General features: G+C 48.5%; 1 long non-coding RNA gene across 2 annotated transcripts; it reads right to left on the reverse strand.

Moving 5' to 3' along the window:
• Nucleotides 1-14,100: 14,100 nt before the first annotated feature.
• On the reverse strand, nt 14,101-16,467 carry LOC112588110 (uncharacterized). 2 transcript variants are annotated; one of them, XR_003112562.1, is made up of 6 exons: nt 16,241-16,467; nt 16,101-16,124; nt 15,319-15,561; nt 14,824-15,151; nt 14,568-14,712; nt 14,101-14,509 (listed from the first exon to the last, which is right to left on the reverse strand). It is a non-coding gene; the product is annotated as an uncharacterized LOC112588110 (long non-coding RNA). The 2 variants fall into 2 exon arrangements; XR_003112561.1 differs by lacking the exon at nt 16,101-16,124.
• Nucleotides 16,468-21,069: the final 4,602 nt, after the last annotated feature.

Genomic DNA, 21,069 nt, shown 5'->3' on the forward strand with positions numbered 1-21,069 from the left:
CCAAAGCTGGTGCCTCCGCGGAGATATGGGGGGTCCCTACCTGCGTGGTCTCCTCCTCTGGGGGATACGAGGGGGAGCCATCCTGTAGGGGAGTCGAGGGCAGCGCTCCCACCAACTCCCCTCTCTCTACACTCGATGGGAGTGGGCCCGAGGGCCCCCCTGTGGGCGCCACCTTGACGTGGTGGGGGGGCTTGTGTGCCACAATGATGTACAGAGCTGTGCCGGCGAGTGTTTCGACCCCTGGCAGGTTCTACCATGCCGGAGTGGTCTGTACTGAGAGGCCAGACTAAGAGCGTCCTTATTCACTCTCGAAGGGGCAGCTGCCTCCGTGTTTTATACAGGGACCGCACTGGTACTTGTACCCAAAGGACCCTACAGCGCGGGCAGAACGGGCTCGTGAGCTGGGTGAAGGCAACCGTTCTAGGGGAAGGAAGGCCCTGACTGCAAACCCGTACTTATCAGGACGTACAACCTGACACAATTGCGAGGGGCCAGGGTGCTTCGACACTCTGGTACAGGGGGCTCAGGCATCCCCGGCAGACCCTAGCCTATCACACCGTAACCCTAGGTCATGTCTCTGGGGCCGGGGGTCTTGCCTTAATCGGCCGGATCGCGAGGCGGGTCCTCTATAAAACACCACGTAATCCTACGGTTGAGGCATGCCACGCCTATGGGATGAATGGCAGGTGCGTGACCTGTCGCTAGTGGTTCCTCACCCTGGGCACCTGGCGAACCCAGGGGATATGCTAGCCTTACCCCAGGCCATGCGGGGGCAGCCAGTACGGCTCGGCGACCACCCCCAGCCCGGCGCCCAGCTCAGTCATTCTCTGTAAACAGAGATCCTGAGCCCGGGCGCCGTGGCCGAGGTTGGCCTGTAGGGCCCGGAGTATCGTGACGGCTAGGCCTTTCACGCCTCCTCCGGGCGGCCTACTTCAACCCCCTCCTCTTGGGAGACCTCTGACGGTTCTGCCGTCATGGTCTCCCCGGAGGGGGTTTCGGCCAAGGTGGCCTCTATCACGGGTGTCTCCGCGGAGATTTGTGGGGTCCCTACCTTCGTGGTCTTCTCCTCTGGGGGTACGAGGGGGAGCCATCCTGTAGGGGAGTCGGAGGCAGCGTTCCCACCGACTCCCCTTTCTCTACCTCCGATGGGAGTGGGCCCGAGGGCTCCACCCTCCTCACCTTGTTCACCTGTCCGTCCTCTCCTGGATCATCCTCCTTCCTGTCTGCCTCTTCTTCCTCTCCTTTCCTCTTCCTTCGAGGCTGAGGCGTTTCCGACTCGTGGACCATCTCCGGCTCCCACCCGAGGTCGATGAGGTCCACGGAGACGACGTCCACTTCCTCCTCCGGGACTCCTGCCTGGGGGGGGGGGGTGTTGGGGTCGTTCTGGCCGTCTCTTCCTTCTGTAGGGGGAGGCCTGTCGACTCCCTTTCCCCTGGCTGGTCGAGTTCGGTCCTCCGGTGATGGCGGTTCGGGCCTCTCCCCCACCGGTGACTTCCTTCTGGCTGCTCCCTTCTTTCTTCTTCCCCCTTCTTTTCCCTCCGGGAGGGGGTTTGCAGGTAGGCCCTACGATCTTATGTCCAGAGGGCCTGCCCGCTTCGGCGTACGCAGGGCAGCGCACCGCCTTCGTGCACCCCTTGGCGCGGTGGCCGGCGTTACCGCAGCGGTAGCAAATACCGCTGCGGTCGACGGCGCTCGTGCACCGCTCGCGCACGTGTCCCCGTTCCAAACAACGGAAACACAACGTCGCGCGAGCGGGCAGCGCCGTCACCCCGGCGCGGGTCCATCCTACAGGGACCCGCTCCGCGGCGGCGACCTTAGCGGCCGCTGCCAGCGGACATCGCACCACCATTGCGCCTATTCCTCGCTGGGAGGTACTCATCTCGCCTGAGGAGATATCCTCCGGCGAGCATCCCCCAGCGAGGGCCACGGCGGCCCTCACCTCTTCGGCCCCGGTCGTCGCGTCCAGGCCAGCTATTCGCAATGCTGCGAACTTCGCCGGCCGCTGGACGCGATAACCGGGGCCTTTTTCCACCGCCAGCTTGCGGAGCTCCTCCGCAAGCCGGTCGGCGGACGCCCCGACGTTGAGGCCAGGCACCTCAATGAGCATCGCTCCATTCAGGGCCCGGCGGACTCTCAGGGACGCGTTGATCCCCAGGTCCGCCGGCCTGATACGGCGCCTGGCCTCTAGCATGAATGCTTCATATTTTCCGTCGGGACACGTGATGGTGATGGCCGCCGAACGCGTCGGTCTCGGCCTGCCCTGTGCCGCCGCAGCTATCCCCCTCCCGGGTCCCTTCCGTTTTGGAGGGGAAGGGGTGGAGGATGGGGCATTCCCCTTCCTCTTTTCCTCCTCCCCCTTTCCCCCCTTGCTCACCTTTCTTCCACCACCTGGGACCAAGCCACTTCCTCTGCCTTACCCACTGGTGCCTGTTGCTGTTGGCCAGGTGGCCGCCGTATCGCCTTCAGCAGCTCCTTGGCCGGCATCCCGTTTCCTTCCTCTCGGGCCCTCTTCTCCTCCTCCTCCTTCATCCTTCTGGCCCTCTCCTTCCTTCTCTTTTTCTGTCTCTTCCTCTTCTCATTCTTGGTCCCCTTCTTCTTCCCCAACTGCTCCAACTCCGACGTACTCCAACTCGGGGCCTGGGTCTGCTGGTCCGGGACTTCCTTCTCTCCTCCTTCCTTTCCCACCGCCATAGCCGCCCGGCCCTGTTCCACCCGCGGCCATAAGGGCGTCGAGCTCCGCCCTCATACGGCGGAGTTCCTCCCCATGACCGCAAATATTAGCCGAGACGGCCACGGCGGCGTCCAACTCTTCCTCCGCCTTCTCCGTCCTCCATGTTGGAGGGGATGGGTGTTCCGGAGGACTATCGTCATACGACAGGATGTCCACCAGAACACCCACCTCCATTTCCTTTCCTCTCAAAGGAGGAGGCGGGAGGGAGGGTTGGTTACCCTCCTCCTCCTCTTCTTCTTCCTCCTCCTGTCATCTCTCCTACCTTTTTCTTCTTCATCCTCCGCCGACGTGGATGCAGGAGTAGTCGAGCCCCCTGCTGCCTCCGCGTAGGAGAGCCTCCTCCCCCTGGGAAGCAACGAGGGAGGGAGAACAGAGGCTGAGGACGTGGAGGCCTTTATGGCCCCCAGTTCCTCCCTCAGCCTCCTGTTCTCCACCCTCAGTTTGCGAAGTTCGGCCCGGAGCTCCTCCTCCTCTTTCTTCGTCTCCGAGGCTTCCTCTCCCCTACTATCGCGCTCCGCCGTCCTCGCCAGTAGGGTGGGCATAACGGCCTCGGAAGTGGCAACAGCGCGGTTCAATAGTCCGACGAAGGTCCCTTTCAATGTTCGGGACCTTCGCGAGACCAATCGAACCGCGCCCAGCGCTCGGCCCACTTCCGAGGCCAGTTCGGCCACTCCTGCCTCTCTCAGGAGGTTGATGGTGGCGTTATCCCTGTAGACCTTCTCGACCGGGCGCTTGTCTTCGAGGGACCTCAGTATGCCCGTGTCGAGGAGTATCCGTATATCCTCCTCCAACCTCCTATTCTCCTCCTCTCTCTTCTTCTCCATCTCTGCTTCTTTTTTCTTTTTGACCACGCCAGTAGTGGGTAGCCTTCCCGGCCTCCTTCTTGCGGGTTCCAGAACGGGAGTTTCCCCAGAGGAGCTGCCGCTGGTGGTGTTGGCCCGCATCCTCTTTCTCCTGATGTCCCTGCCGGTGTTCGGCCCAGCCTCTGGTCCCGGTGTGGTCTTCGCGAGGCGCTGGATCACCACCCTGCTGCCCTGTGAGAGCCGGATGTCCGAGCGGACAACCGGGCCAGCGGTCCGTCCCGATGCCTCCGCTGTTCTAGTGGTCCCCTCCTTTGCCCCCTGTCTCTGCTTGAAGCAGAGAGGGCCTGGTTTGTTGGTCCCAGGTGGCGGGGTTTTACCCCCGGACACCTGGGACATTCCCCTCCCTCGTTGGGTGGCCGCCCGCGTTATCCTAACCGGCGGGCTCACCGCACCATCCCCGCGGTCAGGGAAGTGCTGTGTTGAAGACGGTGGTCGGTCCTCAATTTTAGGCGGCACTCCAGGGGCTAGCCCCCTGGAGTCCGCATGCTCAACCTCCTCGGGGGGAGGGGAGGAGGCACCCGCCTGTCGGTTACCACCTCTTCAACCCCCGTCCCTACCATCAAAAAATCACCTGAAACGGGTGGTCGGACCATGGACGGGCTGCTACGCCTATCCTTATGTACCGTTGAGCCCGAGGGCTCTGAGCCCGAGAGCTCGGAGTTTGTATTTTTTAAGAGTGAAGAATCCATTTTTGGTCCCACTAGTACGGCGAGAAGTGGGCGTCGACCCCGGGCAGAGCCCCCGCATGGCCTGGGGTAAGGCTAGCATGTCCCCTGGGTTCGCCAGGTGCCCAGGGTGAGGAACCACTAGCGACAGGTCACGCACCTGCCATTCATCCCATAGGCGTGGCATGCCTCAACCGTAGGATTACGTGGTGTTTTATAGAGGACCCGCCTCGCGATCCGGCCGATTAAGGCAAGACCCCCGGCCCCAGAGACATGACCTAGGGTTACGGTGTGATAGGCTAGGGTCTGCCGGGGATGCCTGAGCCCCCTGTACCAGAGTGTCGAAGCACCCTGGCCCCTCGCAATTGTGTCAGGTTGTACGTCCTGATAAGTACGGGTTTGCAGTCAGGGCCTTCCTTCCCCTAGAACGGTTGCCTTCACCCAGCTCACGAGCCCGTTCTGCCCGCGCTGTAGGGTCCTTTGGGTACAAGTACCAGTGCGGTCCCTGTATAAAACACGGAGGCAGCTGCCCCTTCGAGAGTGAATAAGGACGCTCTTAGTCTGGCCTCTCAGTACAGACCACTCCGGCATGGTAGAACCTGCCAGGGGTCGAAACACTCGCCGGCACAGCTCTGTACATCATTGTGGCACACAAGCCCCCCCACCACGTCAAGGTGGCGCCCACAGGGGGGCCCTCGGGCCCACTCCCATCGAGTGTAGAGAGAGGGGAGTTGGTGGGAGCGCTGCCCTCGACTCCCCTACAGGATGGCTCCCCCTCGTATCCCCCAGAGGAGGAGACCACGCAGGTAGGGACCCCCCATATCTCCGCGGAGGCACCAGCTTTGGAGGCCACAATGGTCGAAACCCCCTCCGGGGAGACCGAGACGGCAGAGCCGTCGGAAGTCTCCCACGAGGAGGGGGTTGAAGTAGGCAGCCCGGAGGAGGCGTGAAAGGCTTAGCCTTCACGCTACTACGGTCCCTATAGGCTAACCTCGGCCGACGGCGCCCGGGCTCAGGATCTCTGCTTGCAGAGAATGGCTGAGCTGGGCGCCGGGCAGGAGTGGTCGCCGAGCCGTACTGAGTGCCGGTACAAGGTCCGAACTGGTTCGGCAGCCCGGACGGCTCGGTGGCCATGGTGGCGAACCCTGCGGCGGGGACCCCTCCCTGTACTTTTAGGGAGAACGGGTCCTCGTACGTGGCGGTCGATTGGGGGCCCATCACTGTGGTGGGGGTGTATCTTCCCTACCGCAGGAATAAGGCCGGTCTCGGGGAGCTCGCCCCAGTGAAGAGGGTCCTCGACAGGATCGGGGAATTGGTACGTAGTTGCCATCCCCGACATGTCGTGATTGCCAGGGGACTTCAACGCCCACTCGGAAGGGTGAGGTTGCAGTCTCCGGCAAAGGGACCCTCGGGGCGAGTCCGTGATCGGCTGGGCAGCGGGGCTGGGCCTCCTGTTAATGAACAGGGGCACAACCAGCACCTGTGTGCGGTCGAGGGGGAGTTCGGTCATAGATTTGACCTGGGCCACCCCCTCGGCCGCCGGGATGTTCCACGAATGGAGGATGGAGGCGGAGGGCGAATCGCTGTCTGATCATAGACATATAGCGTGGGCCCTCCGCTTCCACAAACCCGCACAGGTGCTGGCCCACTGCCCTGGGGAGGGGAATTTCCCCTCCCCAAAAGATGGGCTCTTAATCGACTAGATTCGGACAGGTTTCGGGCGGCCGTCCTTGCGGCCACCTAGACGTAGGGCCAGGTGAGTGGGACCCCAGCCCCGCGGATGGGGCTGGGGGAATAGTGGGGATTGTGGCGTCGGCATGCGACGTCGCGATGCCCCGATCCCATCCCCGCCGGCGCCGGGCCATGTATTGGTGGACGGAGGAGCTGGAGACACTCCGGGACTCCTCCGTCCGAGCCAGACGGTTGTATTACCGGCCCCGGCGACGAGGCGGGGATGCCGTGAGGACAAGAGAGGGCTACCTGCAAGCCAGGAAAGCTCTCAAGGTCGCCATCGTCGAGGCCAAGCGAGCGGCCTGAGAGCAGATGGTGAGCTCCCTGGACGACGATCCGTGGGGGCGCCCATACAAAAGGGTCATGGGAAAGATCCGTCTATGGGCGCCCCCATTAACGGAGACGTTGGACCGCCAGACCCTCGAGGGGTTCCTGGACGCCCTCTTTCCGAGGGCAGAAGGGGGCCCCCATGATCCCGACCCCCCATTGGGGGAGGGTGATTGGGACGAGGGTCTGGCGGTGAGTCCAGAGGAGCTCATCGCGGCCAGGAAAAGGCTCGGGGCCAAGGGGAAAGCCCCTGGCCCCGTCGGAATTCCTGGCCGAACCTGAGCTCTTGCCCTCGGCGAGGGAAACCTGTCCGAAGCCATGCGCAGGGTATTAAGCGGGTGCCTCAAGGAGGGGGTATTCCCCCCAGAGTGGAGGAGGGCCAAATTGGTCCTCCTCCCCAAGGAGGGCAAAGCACCCGGGAATGCGTCGGCCTACAGGCCGATATGCTTGCTGGACGAGGCAGGCAAGATGCTGGAGCGCATCGTTGCCGACCGTCTCGTCCAGCACCTGTCCTCGAAGGGGCCGGACCTCCACGACCGCCAGTACGGGTTCAGGCCAAGAAGGTCAACACTGGATGCTATCCAGTGCTTCCGGGACCTGATCCGGGCAGTCGTGGAGGAGGAGGGCGGGGTGTTGTTGGCAGTGTCGTTAGATATAACGAACGTCTTCAACACCCTGCCCTGGCCGGAGATTGGACGGGCCCTCGAACACCACGGGGTGCCCGTCTATCTCCGGCGAATCCTATCGGCCTACTTCGGAAGCAGGGACTTCGCCTTCCCGGTGGAGGGCGGGGTCCAAAGGCCGGCGCGCTATGGAGCGCGGTGTTCCGCAGAGGTCGGTTCTCGGCCCCCTGCTTTGGAATATCGCGTTCTGACGCTGGACAGCCGGTGGAGCTTCGGACCCCACTTTGGGGAACTAGCCCCCAGGGTGCACAAGGCAGGACTGGCGGTGCCCAGCCTGACGCGCACCCAAGGGGGTCCAGGATGGAGAGCTCGCCGCCTGTACGTCACGGCGGTGCTCTCGATCGCCCTGTACGGGGCGCCCATCTGGGCGCCACAGCTAGGGGCCTGCCGCGGCGGCAAGCGCGCACTGCGGCAGGCCCTGCGGCCCGTGCTAATCAGGGCGATTCGGGGGTGCCGGACCGTGTCGTACATGGCGGCGACCACCCTGACCGGCGTCCCCCCTGTGGAACTCTTCGCAGAGGAGCGTCACCTCCTATATTGGAGAGTGAAGGAGCTCCGCAGGGAGGGAACAGTGTCGGGCAGGGCCCTGAGAGGTCTGAGGCTCCAGGCCGAGGCCCGGACCCGGGAGAGATGGGCGGACCTATTGTCCGACTCCCGGGGTCCCGGGTCAGCAACGGCCACGGCTGTCCGCCCCTGCCTGTCCGAGTTGACAGGTAGGAGGGGACGTGGACTATCCTTCCGTCTGGCGCAGGTGCTGACCGGGCACGGGTGCTTCGGTCGGTACCTGCGCCGGATAAGGAAGGAGCTCACCACTCGATGCCACTGCCCCGCGGCGGAGGACACGGCGCACCACACCCTGGTCGCGTGCCCAGCATAGGCCGGGGAGCGCCGTGTCCTCTGCGGGGTGGTGGGATGCCGAGAGGGGGAGCTCTCGCTCCCGCACATGGTCAAAGCCATGTGCGGTAGCGAGGAGGCGTGGACAGCGGCGGTCTTCTTCTGTGAGACAGTAATGTCCCAGAAGGAGACCGCCGAGTGGGGGCGAAGACCGTACCGGGGCTGCGGGGAGCAGCTCCCGGGCGGACAACGCCCCCAGGGGGACGAGGGGCGCGACAGCGGGTCCGGGGCAGCGCCGGCCGAGGGGGGCTCACAGACCTGCGAGGATCGGGAGTCCACTCGGCCGCCCCGGGCCCGCCGCCGGTCGCAAGGAGGGAGTAGGGGGCGGCGAGACGCCTTCCCTGCCTCCCCCCCCGAGCGACCGGTCAAGAAGGGACAGGGGGGAGCGGTGCCCCGATTGGGGCCGGGCCCGCTCCCCTACAAATCCTCTCCTCCCTGACTAGAAGGGAGGGGGGTAAGGAAGGGGGAAGGATGTCTCCTCCCTTCACAGGAGACACCAGAAGACTAACCGGCGGGGGGTAACCCTCGTCGGGGACCGCGCCCCAGATTCCCTTCGTGGAACAGGGCGCGGTACACAGGTGGCGAGGGGCTCCCGGAAGGGAGCCCTGGGGCCGGGGAGTTGGGAAGGGAATACGGGAGTAGTTCCCCTGACTCCCCTCCTCACGGTCCGACAGGTAGACATCCCGCAGGGGTTTTAGTCGGTAAGAGTCCGACATAACACCTCCCCCCCAAGGGGAGGGGGTATTCATGATGGATTTCCCCTGCGTGACCAAAAAAAAAAGCTTTTCTATGGTATACAAAAGCTGCGCAACGATAACAAAAGTGTCGTTAACTCCAATAACGAGTTACAGAATCGCGGTACAGTGCTGCGATTCTGTAACTCGTTATTGGAGTTAACGACACTTTCGTTATCGTTGCGCAGCTTTTGTATACCGTAGAAAAGCTGCGCAACAATAACGAAACTGTCGTTAACTCCAATAACGAGTTACAGAATCGCAGCACTGGAGCGCTATTCTGTACATTCCTAACGACAACTGTCGGTTCAGTAACGACGTCTGTCGGTTGCACTACCGACATCGATAGTTGAAGGCTATTCTGTACATCGCTCGTATCGATATTTATCGTTGCAAGCGACGGTCATTGGTACGATTTTATCGATAAGTACAGGCACGATAAGAAGGTAAAGAAATATATTTTTCAACCAATAGCATTACAGTTACATAAGAAAGTACATCGAGGGAAGGGATACAAGAAAAGCCGAAAGGTATATAATTTATATTAACAATATAAAAACTATAAAAAAATAAATTTTAAAAAAGACATACATTTATGTATGTAATTATTACTTTTGTACAAGTGATGTTCGCAATATATACAGAGTGGACCATTTTAACCTTTAATGGAGAATAACTCGACCGGTGAGCGAAATAATGAAAAAAGTTTCATACAAAAGTTGTTGGACAAGCTCCTGATTTGACGTCATTCGATTTTTATCTCTGGGGCTATTTGAAAGAAGTTGTTTTCAAAGAAGAACCAACAACAAGAGAAGATATGGAAAATCGCATAAGACGAGCTTGTGAAGCGATTCCACGAAATGTCTTGCTCAGCACAGTGGCCCATTTCCAAAGAAGGCTCAATTATTGCATAAATGCTAACGGTGCAACTTTCGAAAACCTTTTGAATAGCTAGATTAACAATAGCAAAGTATGCATAGTGAGAGGCAAGGGGACTCACTCTAAATAAGCACTCCGAAAGAGGCAGAATTCTACCACGTCCACGTCGTTGTCTCTGGGTAATGCTAAGTGTAGAAGATAATTTAGAAATCCCCGTATACATATACGATTTTCGCATGAATACACGTACAAGTTCCTTTTGACTTTGAAATGACCTCAAAACATGACATTTGATCTTATCGATACCATATCCTATTCTAAAATTTCCCGCTCTTTCCAAATCCGGGGTCGAAAATAGGCAATTCCATTTAAAAAATGTTATTTGACCTTCAAATAACCCCTAAGGTCAAAGTCAAGGTCAAATTCAAGGATATGGTTATACGTCCCCCTCCTTGCCCAACAACTTTTGTATGAAACTTTTTTCATTATTTCGCTCACCGGTCGAGTTATTCTCCATTAAAGGTTAAAATGGTCCACTCTGTATACTGTAAGTCATAGCAGATAAGTGTAGAAACCATAAGTAGGTTAGATAAATATTTAGTTAAACCCTCCCCGCTTAGATTTTGATAAAAATTAGTGAATCGATTCGTTTCCGTGCGTAGAAGGTTTCGAAGGTTATAATTGTCGCTTAACAATGGAAAAAGAGTAATAGAGCGGAGAAGTAGTGACATGTTGGACGTTAGGATACTTGTTATACTGAATAGAAAGTATCATATGTTAATGTACAAAGCGTAAGGAGGGTTAAATTAAACATTTACCTAATTAAGGAATGTACTAATAACTGACTTAATTCATTTGTTTTGCATTATTACAAAATTAAATCTATATATTTTCTTAGCATGAAAAGAGTACGCTCATTAAGAACAACCCAAACGCAATATGAAGAAATAATAAAATACATGGAAACCCATATAGAATTTGCTGCAAGCAAATATCTCACAAAGGAAGGAGAAAAGCATAATGCTCAACAATGGGAGGAATTACATAAAATGTTTAATGCATTGAGTAGCGGCTCTGGGAAAACTGAAACAATGGCAAACTGTAATTATTTAATTATTATGTTATATTTAGTGTGCTTGCATAGAATTAGTTTATACCAATCATTTGATACACGTATTAAATATATATGTATTGGGTGAGTGCAAAAGTTCGTGCGGAGTTTCAATAGATGGAGTTATAAGCGTCGTAAAGTGTTGTCATTAATACTTCCATCTACATATTATATAACGTTGGAAAGGTGACGTCTTCAGCTGTTATTAAAAAAAAAAATCATTTGTTTTCATATAAACTGCTTCGAGAAATATCACTTTAAAAATGAGTATCGATAAGGTGCATTTACGGCATGTTATGCTTTACGAGTTTCGGAAGGGAATAAACGTTGCCGCAGCCGTAAAAAACATTCAGGATGTTTATCAGGATGAAGCACCAGCTAAACGAACTGTGGAAAAATGGTTTGCTAAATTTCGGCGCGGAGAATTTAACCTTGAAGACGAGCCACGCTCTGGTCGACCTTCTGACATTGATGACGATGTTTTGCATACTTTAGTGCTCAATAATCCGTGAATTTCAACAGAAGAAGTTGCTACAGCACTAAACGTTGACCGATCAACCGCTTTTCGGCGTTTAAAAAAGATGGGATTCGATTTGAAGCTCGATATATGGGTGCCCCATTTGCTGACCGAGAAGAACAAAATCAAGGGCATTTCTGCAGCCGTTTCTTTACTCGGGCGGCTCAATAACGAGTCGTTTTTGGATCGACTAGTGATGGGCGATGAGAAATGGGTCCTCTACAACAATGTTCAGCGCAAACGGACATGGAAACAATCAGGTGAGCATGGTGACGCAATGCCAAAGGCCAGTTTGCACCCGATGAAGGTGATGCTCTCTGTTTGGTGGGATTGCAAGGGCATAATCTATTTCGAGCTTCTCCCCGCTGGCGAAACGATTGATTCGGACAAGTACTGTCGCCAATTAACCAATCTTAATCGAGAAATAAAAGAGAAACGTCCGATTTTGTCAAATCGCAAGGGAGTCGTCTTTCATCACGACAACGCCAGACCACACGTTTCGAAAAAGACGCTGCGCAAACTGAAGAGCCTGAAATGGGATGTCTTAACGCATCCACCGTATTCTTCTGGTATCGCACCATCTGACTATCACTTGTTCCGGTCATTGCAAAATTATTTAAATGGAAAAAACTTTGACTCTTTGGAGGCCTTAAAAAACGGCGTCTCTTCGTTCTTCGAATCTAAACCGCGCAGTTTTTATGATCGAGGCATCCGTATGCTGCCAGAACGTTGGGAAAAGATTATAGAAAACGATGGAGAATATATCATTGATTGAATAAAGATTTTTGTTTGCCTAATCACTGTGTGACTTTTACTCACAAACTCCGCACGAACTTTTGCACTCACCCAATACTAAATTAACTTAGTAATTGGTTAAATATATTTTTTTGTATGCACATAAATTATTGGTATAAACTAAGCTATATTCATGATATATTAAAATAGACGTTATCAACTGTATTTAAAAGTCTATTATATTAATTGTTTATTAAGGTTTAGCGTGATCTAAAAAATAATGCGTCCAAAAAAGCATCCAATTTAAGAAACGAGAGAAATCGTACTGGAAATTTTCCTGTTAACGCTGAGCCGTTAGATGATATGGAGCGACGCATAATTTCTTGCATCGGCTTGGAGTATGTGCAAGGTGCTTCTGATTGTCCAGGCAGTACCCCAGAGGAAGAAGTAATATATTCAAAATAGTATCTATATGTCTTTAATTATATTTTATAATATAAATTACTTATGTTACAAATTATTCGTAGTTGTATACAGGGTGATACAGGGTGTATACAGGGTATACAGGATCAATTAAAGTGTTACAGACTTATATCTTGGAAACGAATAATTTTAGAGAAAAATGTTTCAGACAAAAGTTGTATGGTGTCAAATGGGACATAAGAAGATATCATTGATTAGACTTTGATTAGCCATTTGAAGGTTACGTGAAGGTCACCAACAATTTTTCAAATAGAACGCCCTACTTTTTTTGGCATATTCTTATAACGTATTTCAAGAGCTTTCCAAAACACTACAACAAAGTATTTTTTGTTAAGTACATCCTGAGTTATGAAGCTCCAAATTTACAGTATCGTCGGCATTAGCATTACCCAAGGTGTACCGCATGGAGGTTGCACGATCGGATTTACACCTCTTGTGTGCGTGTGTGTGTGCGTGCGCGCGCGCGCGCGCGTATGTGTGTGCGTGCGAACACGTGCGCGCACACACACACGTACACACGCACACAAGAGGTGTAAATCCGATCGTGCAACCTCCACGCAGTACACCTTGGGTAATGCTAATGCCGACGATACTGTAAATTTGGAGCTTCATAACTCGAGATATACTTAACAAAAAAATACTTTGTTGTAGTGTTTTGGAAAGCTCTTGAAATATATTATAAGAATATGCCAAAAAAGTAGGGCGTTCCATTTGAAAAATTATTGGTGACCTTCACGTAATCTTTAAATGGCTAACCAAGGTCTAATCAATGATACCTTCTTATGTCCCATTTGATACCATACAACTTTTGTCTGAAACATTTTTCTCTAAAATTATTCATTTCCAAGATATAAGTCTGTAACACTTTAATTGATTTACCCTGTATATATATATATTTTTTAAATATAATATACAAAATTAATTATAGTGTTCCAAATTTTATATAATTTTACTTTTTGTAGGAATATCAGAACAGCTTGAAAATGGTAACGAAGATATTTTAAGAAATCCACCAACGACAAGATCAATAGCAGACATTTTAAATGAGGAGGATATTACTCACGATAATAACAGTAACAGTAAGGAAATACATATTAATTACATAATAACATATCTGTTAGTGAAATTTTCTTACTTGAATAGTAATTATGACTTGAATATAATTAGTTATTCCTTATTTATTATTTTACAGGAAGGAACAGATAACGGATTGGTACGCAATTGCAAGAAGCACGCGATAAATTTGCAGAGATTGCAGAAAATCATACAACTACTTTACGGGTAAAATATTTGTTATTGATTTATTATAGAATTCTGATTATTGTAAAAGTTATTAGTTATTAGTCTATTTAACAATAATATTTTCTGTTTTTTTATAACAGTTACATGCAGAGACCTCGATGAAACTGGCTGATTCTGCACTGTTAGCAGCTCAGAACGACGACTTACAATTGAAGAAAGAAGAATTGCAATCGATGAACAGCAAATTAAAGTTTTAGATAATTTACAAAAAATAGTAGATAGGTTATTATAAAAGGTTATTATAAAAGTTATAAATTTATTATGTGCCTTGTCTTTTTTATTATAAAAGTTATTTTAAAAGGTTATTATAAAAGTTATAAATTTATTATGTGCCTTGTCTTTTTACATATTATGATATTACAATACAACATAATATTATTATTATAATTTATATTAATATATACAACATTAATTAATATTAATATATACAACATAATATTATTCTTTAAACTCTACCATATTGGCGAGCTATTAGGTTTTCTTGTATGCGAATTGCATGTGCTCGTCCTCGAAAGATACGTTCTCTTTCGTTATCTTCAACATCTGCGTTAAGTCCCATGCGACGGAAAGCTTCGATCTCCATTTCGTCTACTTCTACTTCTTACATACGATGTGCAATTCTCATATTATGAAGCACAGCACATGCGTTTACTATCTTATCAGCCATGCCTGGCTCGTACATTAATCGCCTCTGTACTGATAAACATTTAAATACCGCTTTCCACACACCAAACAAGCGTTCTACGCATGACCTTGTACTACAAAGATCGTCATTATATCGAAATCGAGGAGAACCAGGTATTTCGTGCTTCAAGGGAGTCATCAGCCAAGGTTCAAGATTATAACCATCATCACTTGTAAAAAAATAATCTTTATTTATCACCGTTTAATGAATAAAACCTACAATCTTACCAATTAACCAAGTATTGCGTTCTCCATTGTTAAATCGTCGTTCCATGATACGATGTATGGGAGAGTTCGACCATATGTATGCGTCATGTCGTGCGCCGGGATATCGTGCGTTTACATTTAATATTTTTAACTCGGGATTACAGATCTGAAATTATGATTACAAAAAATAGATTTTGGGATACTGAATTTAAAAAAACTCTTATTTTATATTTTAGATTATAATTATATTGAACTTTAATATATAAATAATACGTACTAATTGGGCATTGATCGTATGATCACTTCAATGATTAACATAAGCCTCCTCATGTTCTTTTGGTCCTTTAATATTAATATAAGTGCAATCAATCGCTCCGATAGCACCTGGAAATGGCTGAGCTGCAGTTCTGAATTTTTCTCGAGCGACATGGCGTTCCATATCCGTCATGGGAAATTTAACCCATCGTCGTAATAATAAATCATTTATCGCATTGGTTACTTTTCGTATACAGCGACTAACAGATGCTTGACTCACTGCAATATCCTATTGCTCTCCGATTGCACCTTAGTAATAGCCAAGCATAAAACCTGAGAGCAGTTAATATCTGAAAAAAATATTTTGGAATAAGCAATGATTAAATCTAAAAGCGATAAACTTTCTATAACTTATAGTCCTTAAATTTTACTTTAATGATAATATATGCACAGATTCATAATAACATATGACATTGAATTACTATAGTATTTTAAATGAATGCAAAATAATCAGTACCTGGTGTTCTGGGCTGAGACTATATGGACGCTGATGTTCTATCATGGTTCTAAAGTATTAGCCAATTCTATGACGATATCTGGAGTTAATCTATATAATTTAATAAATTCATCATCGTGGAGGTCGAATAGATCATGGGCATCTCGCTATTCTCTCCTCTCCACATGGCGTTCTAAACGTCTTACTCGATGCTCCAGATTTAATAAGTCCCATGCAAGAAATCCTTCTGCCATTTGTACTACACTAGAATGCAATATGATATTGCTTAATATATTACAAGTTATTTAGAACACAATAACAAATTTATGATTTCTACTAATAAATTTTTATAAATTATCAATAATTAATCAGAAAGTCATGAATTTCATAGTTACTTAAATATATCCTTGGTGAAAATTTTTTACTGAAAATTAATGATTTTCTCTGAAAAATTAGTTTTTCATAGAAAGTAAAAGATTTTCAAAGTATGTCATAGAAAGTACGAAATTTTTATGAAAAAATATAATTTTCTCTTTTCTTTTCAATGAAAATCTGAAAATATCTGAAATGTTTTCTGAATTTTTCAAAGAGTGTTCCAATCTATTGAGTTCTTCATAGTTTTTGTCAGAGATTTTCAGCAAAATTTTTTCACCAGGGATGTTTAGATATATCCAATCTTATATCACGTCAATAAAATTGGAGATAATTAAACATATATGTATCTACACATTCTTTAAAGTATATTATTAATTGTAAGATAAACGGTAAATCAAATTATGTTAGGTTAGGTTGGCTTAGATTACCTTGCTCTAATAATCCGAGTTAGCCTATTTTCATTGCGTATTAAAAGTATATAATATTAATATGAAGAGCATATAGTATGTCCTATATTATTTATTTAACAAATATGTACAGTGGTATTTAATATTATAGATAAACTCACCTTTGCTCACCTTTCCAAATTTTATTGCTATGTTACTGCTCCAATGCATTAATGAATCGTATTTCCTATTTCACTAGAAAATATCATCAAAAATGTGTCGGTACGGCGATACCGTCACATCCCGGGGGTCACGTTAAAGTTTGTCGCTATCTAACGATGTTTATCGCGAACTAACGACAAATATCGTTACGCGTTCGTCGTTAGCAGTGGTACAGAATAATGTAAGATACAGACGAGGGAGGACAGCACCAGTCTATTCCGGGCGGAGCCACGGGAGAAAGACCGGTCCTGAGAGAGATCAGACTCGACGGATGAAGAAAAGGATAAAAGGAGACGCACGGAGGAAGACGAGGCTTTTTGGCTTTTTACCTGTTTGCCGTTAGCTCTTTAGCCTTTAGCTTTTGCCGATCAATGTCGAGACGAATAATAGAAATTAGAGTCAAGTCGAAGAAAGAGTCGTAGAGCGTTAAGCTTTTGTAAAGAGATATATTTGATATAAGTTGCGGTGTCGGATACTATTGTATTATTGTTTATTTAAAATATACATACTGATATTCTTGTTCATAATAAGAAGAGTACAAATTAATCGCTCGGAACCTTAACATCCTGAACATCCCTCTCTCACAAAGGAAGAGGATCAAGAAGAAGAGAGACAGAAAGATAATAGAACAGAGAAATAGAGGATCTCTCTTTTTAAATCTTACAGCGCACAATTTTCTTTCAGAAGTGGGATACAGCTCATGCCAATTACACGGTTGCAGTTTAAAGAACAGCAATTAAGAGTCGAAAAAATGAACAGGAATGTGCTGGATGGAATGACACTGAGGCAGCTGCAGGAGGAAGCAGTAAAATTCCGATTGCCGGTATCGAACGACCGTGAACGGATGATAGAACAAGTGATGTCCCATCGAGCGACACGGGCCGATGAGAGACCTTCTTGCACCAGAGGAAAGCTCACGAATGGTAAAAGACCGACAGGCTGCGGTGACCTCAGCCGAGGAACAAAGAATGGAGCAGCAGACGGAAGGGTCCTCACAGAGTATGATCGGTCAAGTCACGGACAGTTTGGCCAAAATGTAGCGCTTAATGCAGGAACAGCAACAACAATTTATGCTGCAACAACAAAATCAGTTTGAACGGTTGCTTCTAGTGCTATCCAACAGGAGACCAGAAGCCGGTCTTCCGACTGAGCACCAAGGCGGAGGAAGATCGACGCAAAATTCTACGCCGTCGGGAAGTGACGGCGTGGTGACGGGTCAAAACCCCATAGAAATGCAACAATCGCAAATCTCGGTTTCTACCTTAGCGTCGCAGATTCCGGAGTTCGGTGGAACCGAAGAGGAGAACGCTAAAATCTGGATACAACGAGTCGATTGTGTAGCGGCTATACATGGAGCGACAGATGGTGTGACGCTGCTTGCAGCAACGGCGAGGCTGACGGGAGCAGCCAGGAAATGGTATGACGCACAATACGGACCGATGCTGCAAACATGGAGAAGGGTAAGAGAAGAACTGCTTAAAATTTTCGATCGAGAGATTCCCTTCTATAAAATTATAAATAAAATAGAGAGTCGAAAATGGAACGCGATAAAAGAAACATTTGATCAGTACGCTCTGGACAAATTAGCGCTGATGCAGCGAACAGAATTATCAGTCCAAAATAAAATACAATTATTGATAAACGGAATAACGATGAGCGCGCTGAGAGCTACAGCTTTGTCATTATCGGCGGAGACGATTGAAGACTTTTTGACCAAGATGAGACGAATCGCGGAGGGCGTGAACGAGTCAGAAAGGAAAGCGCCGATCGGGTCGAATATTGCACGTTCTAGAGAAATAAAATGCCGAAACTGTAGTAGAAAAGGACATCCCCACAAGGAATGTCGGAGTGAGCCGACGTGCTTCTACTGTAAAGAAAAAGGGCACCGGCAGTTCGAGTGTCCAGTCTTGAAGCGAAGAGAAGGAGCGGTTGTTCCAGCAAGGGCGCCAGCCTATACAGGAGGACGTCGAGCGGCAGGAGATGATGCCCCGAGACATCCGGTTGCCGTGGTGCAGGAGCCGGAGGTAGCGCCGGAGCAGGAACAGGAACTGCGAGTCAGCGAGCCCTTTATACCGGTCGCAACTATAATGGGTAAGCGATGCCAGATTAAAGCCCTGATAGATACAGGCAGTCCAGTATCGTTTATTAACGAAAAATTATACAAAATGTACATACAGCCGACGATACCGACGTTAAAACCGGTCGGAACAAAATTATATAATTTAAACGCGCAGCCGTTAGCTATTTTAGGATCAACGCAAGTACAGCTAAAACTCGAGCCGACAAAAAACTTACAATATAATGTCGATCTCTTTATGTTATCGAGACAATCTTTCCAAGGAGAAATAATATTAGGACGCGATTTTCTATATAAAGAAAGAATCTCTTTTGTCTTCAGACCGCGAAGTGAAAAAGTAGAGCGAGTTTGTCTGTTCGAACAATTGCCTTTGTGTATCGAGGAAGGCATAAATAAAACAGTTAACGATAGACTAGACGATATCAAAATAGATTATAATAGGCAGACAAAAGAAATGTTGTTAGATCTATTGGTATCGATGAACAATAAAGAGATCGAGGCAATCGAAGACGGGCACGCGATACGTGTACCCTTGAAAGATAAGTCGATATACGCGTATGCCCCGCGTCGGTTTGCGTTCGCTGAGCGCGACGAAATCAAAAATATTATTAACGATCTATTAGCGCGGGACATTATAAAACCAAGCATATCGCCTTATTGTGCTAGGATTGTACCGGTGAAAAAGAGAAACGGTAGCATGCGGTTATGTGTCGATCTACGACCTTTAAATAGTCGTGTAGAAAAACAAAAATACACTTTCCCGCTAATCGAAGATTGCTTAGCAAGGTTGGCGAATAAATCCATATTTACATTGTTGGATATAAAAGACGGTTTCCATCATATAAAAATCGATGAGCGCGACACAAAATACTTTGCTTTTGGCACACCAGATGGCCAGTATGAATATAAAAGATTACCCTTTGGCTATAGCGAAGCACCGGCCGAATTTCAAAAAAGGTTATTGCAGATCCTGAGACCGTTAATTAATGACGGAAAGATTATTGTATATGTAGACGATATTTTGATCGCATCCGATAACATAGCCGAACACTTGGAAGTAATTGGAGAAGTGTTAATTATTTTAAAACAATATAAATTCGAGCTTAACCACGATAAGTGCTTATTTTTGCGAAAAGAAATCGAATTTTTGGGTTACATTGTGAAAGCGAACGGTATTACCTTGAATCAACGACATGTCGAGGCAATCACGAAGTTTAGAGAACCGCGATCAACGCATCAGGTACAACAGTTTTTAGGATTGACCGGGTACTTCCGACGTTTTATAAAAGATTTCGCGTTAAAAGCTAGGCCTCTACAAGACCTACTAAAGAAAGGCGCAGTATTTGATTTCAGTCCACCTTGTCGGGAAGCCTTTAATACTTTAAGAACAGAGCTTACATCGTTTCCCACTCTGCGTTTGTATGATCCAACGGCGGAAACGGAGATCCATACCGATGCTTGCATCCAAGGGCTGGGCGCGATATTATTACAGCGACAAAAAGACGGGGTGTGGGCACCCATTGCTTTTTACAGCAAGACGACGAATCAGGCTGAGGCCAAGTATCATAGTTTCGAGCTTGAAATGTTAGCGGTGGTTAGAGCGGTTGAACGGTTCCATGTTTATGTATACGGAAAAAGTTTCACTGTAGTCACCGATTGTAATGCCTTGGTATATGCTGTAAACAAAGCTAACTTAAATCCACGAATAGCACGGTGGACATTAGCTTTACAAAATTATAATTTTAAATTGACTCACCGGTCGGGTAAAAAGATGGCTCACGTAGATGCCTTGAGTCGAAATGCAGGGTATGTAGATGAAATACCATTAGAAAGAGAGCTAGAGTTTAGACAGCTGGCCGATCCCCAGCTTCAAACGATTTGTAGACGGTTAGAGTTCGAGGATGATCCCAAGTTCGCGTTGGTAGACGGATTGTTGTATAGGAAACAGGATGAAAGACTAAAATTCGTGATACCACAGACGATGACGGTAAATGTGATTAGGATCTATCATGATCAAATGGGACACTGCGGAATCGAAAAGACAGTGCAGGGAATTACTCAGAATTATTGGTTCCCATCGCTAAGAAAAACAGTAAAAGATCATATAGAGAATTGTATCACTTGCCTAATGACGAATAACTCACCACGTAATAAAGAAGGGGAACTGCATGTAGAAACAGTATCGCGGAATCCAATGGAAGTCTTGCACATTGACCACTTCGGGCCGTTAGCGTCGACAAAGCAGGGTAATAAACATATTTTAGTAGTAGTAGATGCGTTCACAAGATTCACGTGGCTTTTTCCCACTCGATCCACCGGATCGAAAGAAGTGATCGAACGCCTACGTTCTATTTTTTGTACATTCGGGAATCCAATCGAAGTAGTCAGCGATCGAGAACGGCTTTTACATCAACCGAGTTTAAAGAATTTATTGACGAACAGCGTATTAAGCATCGCAAAGTAGCAGTAGCATCGCCATGGGCGAATGGCATGGTTGAGCGCACGAACCGTTTCCTGAAAGCCGTGTTAACAAAAAGTAGTAGTGTATCCGAAGAATGGGAAGAAGAACTAAGACACGCGCAATACGTCATCAACAACACGTACCATGCGTCCATTAAGTGTTCCCCATCCAAGTCACTGTTAGGTTACGACAAACGTAGTCACGTGGACGCGGCGCTCGTACAATTTACACGTGAATGGGCGAAAGAAATG

This window comes from Harpegnathos saltator, unplaced genomic scaffold (assembly GCF_003227715.2).
Source record: "Harpegnathos saltator strain DR-91 unplaced genomic scaffold, Hsal_v8.6 scaffold156, whole genome shotgun sequence".
NCBI classification, from domain to species: Eukaryota; Metazoa; Arthropoda; class Insecta; order Hymenoptera; family Formicidae; genus Harpegnathos; species Harpegnathos saltator.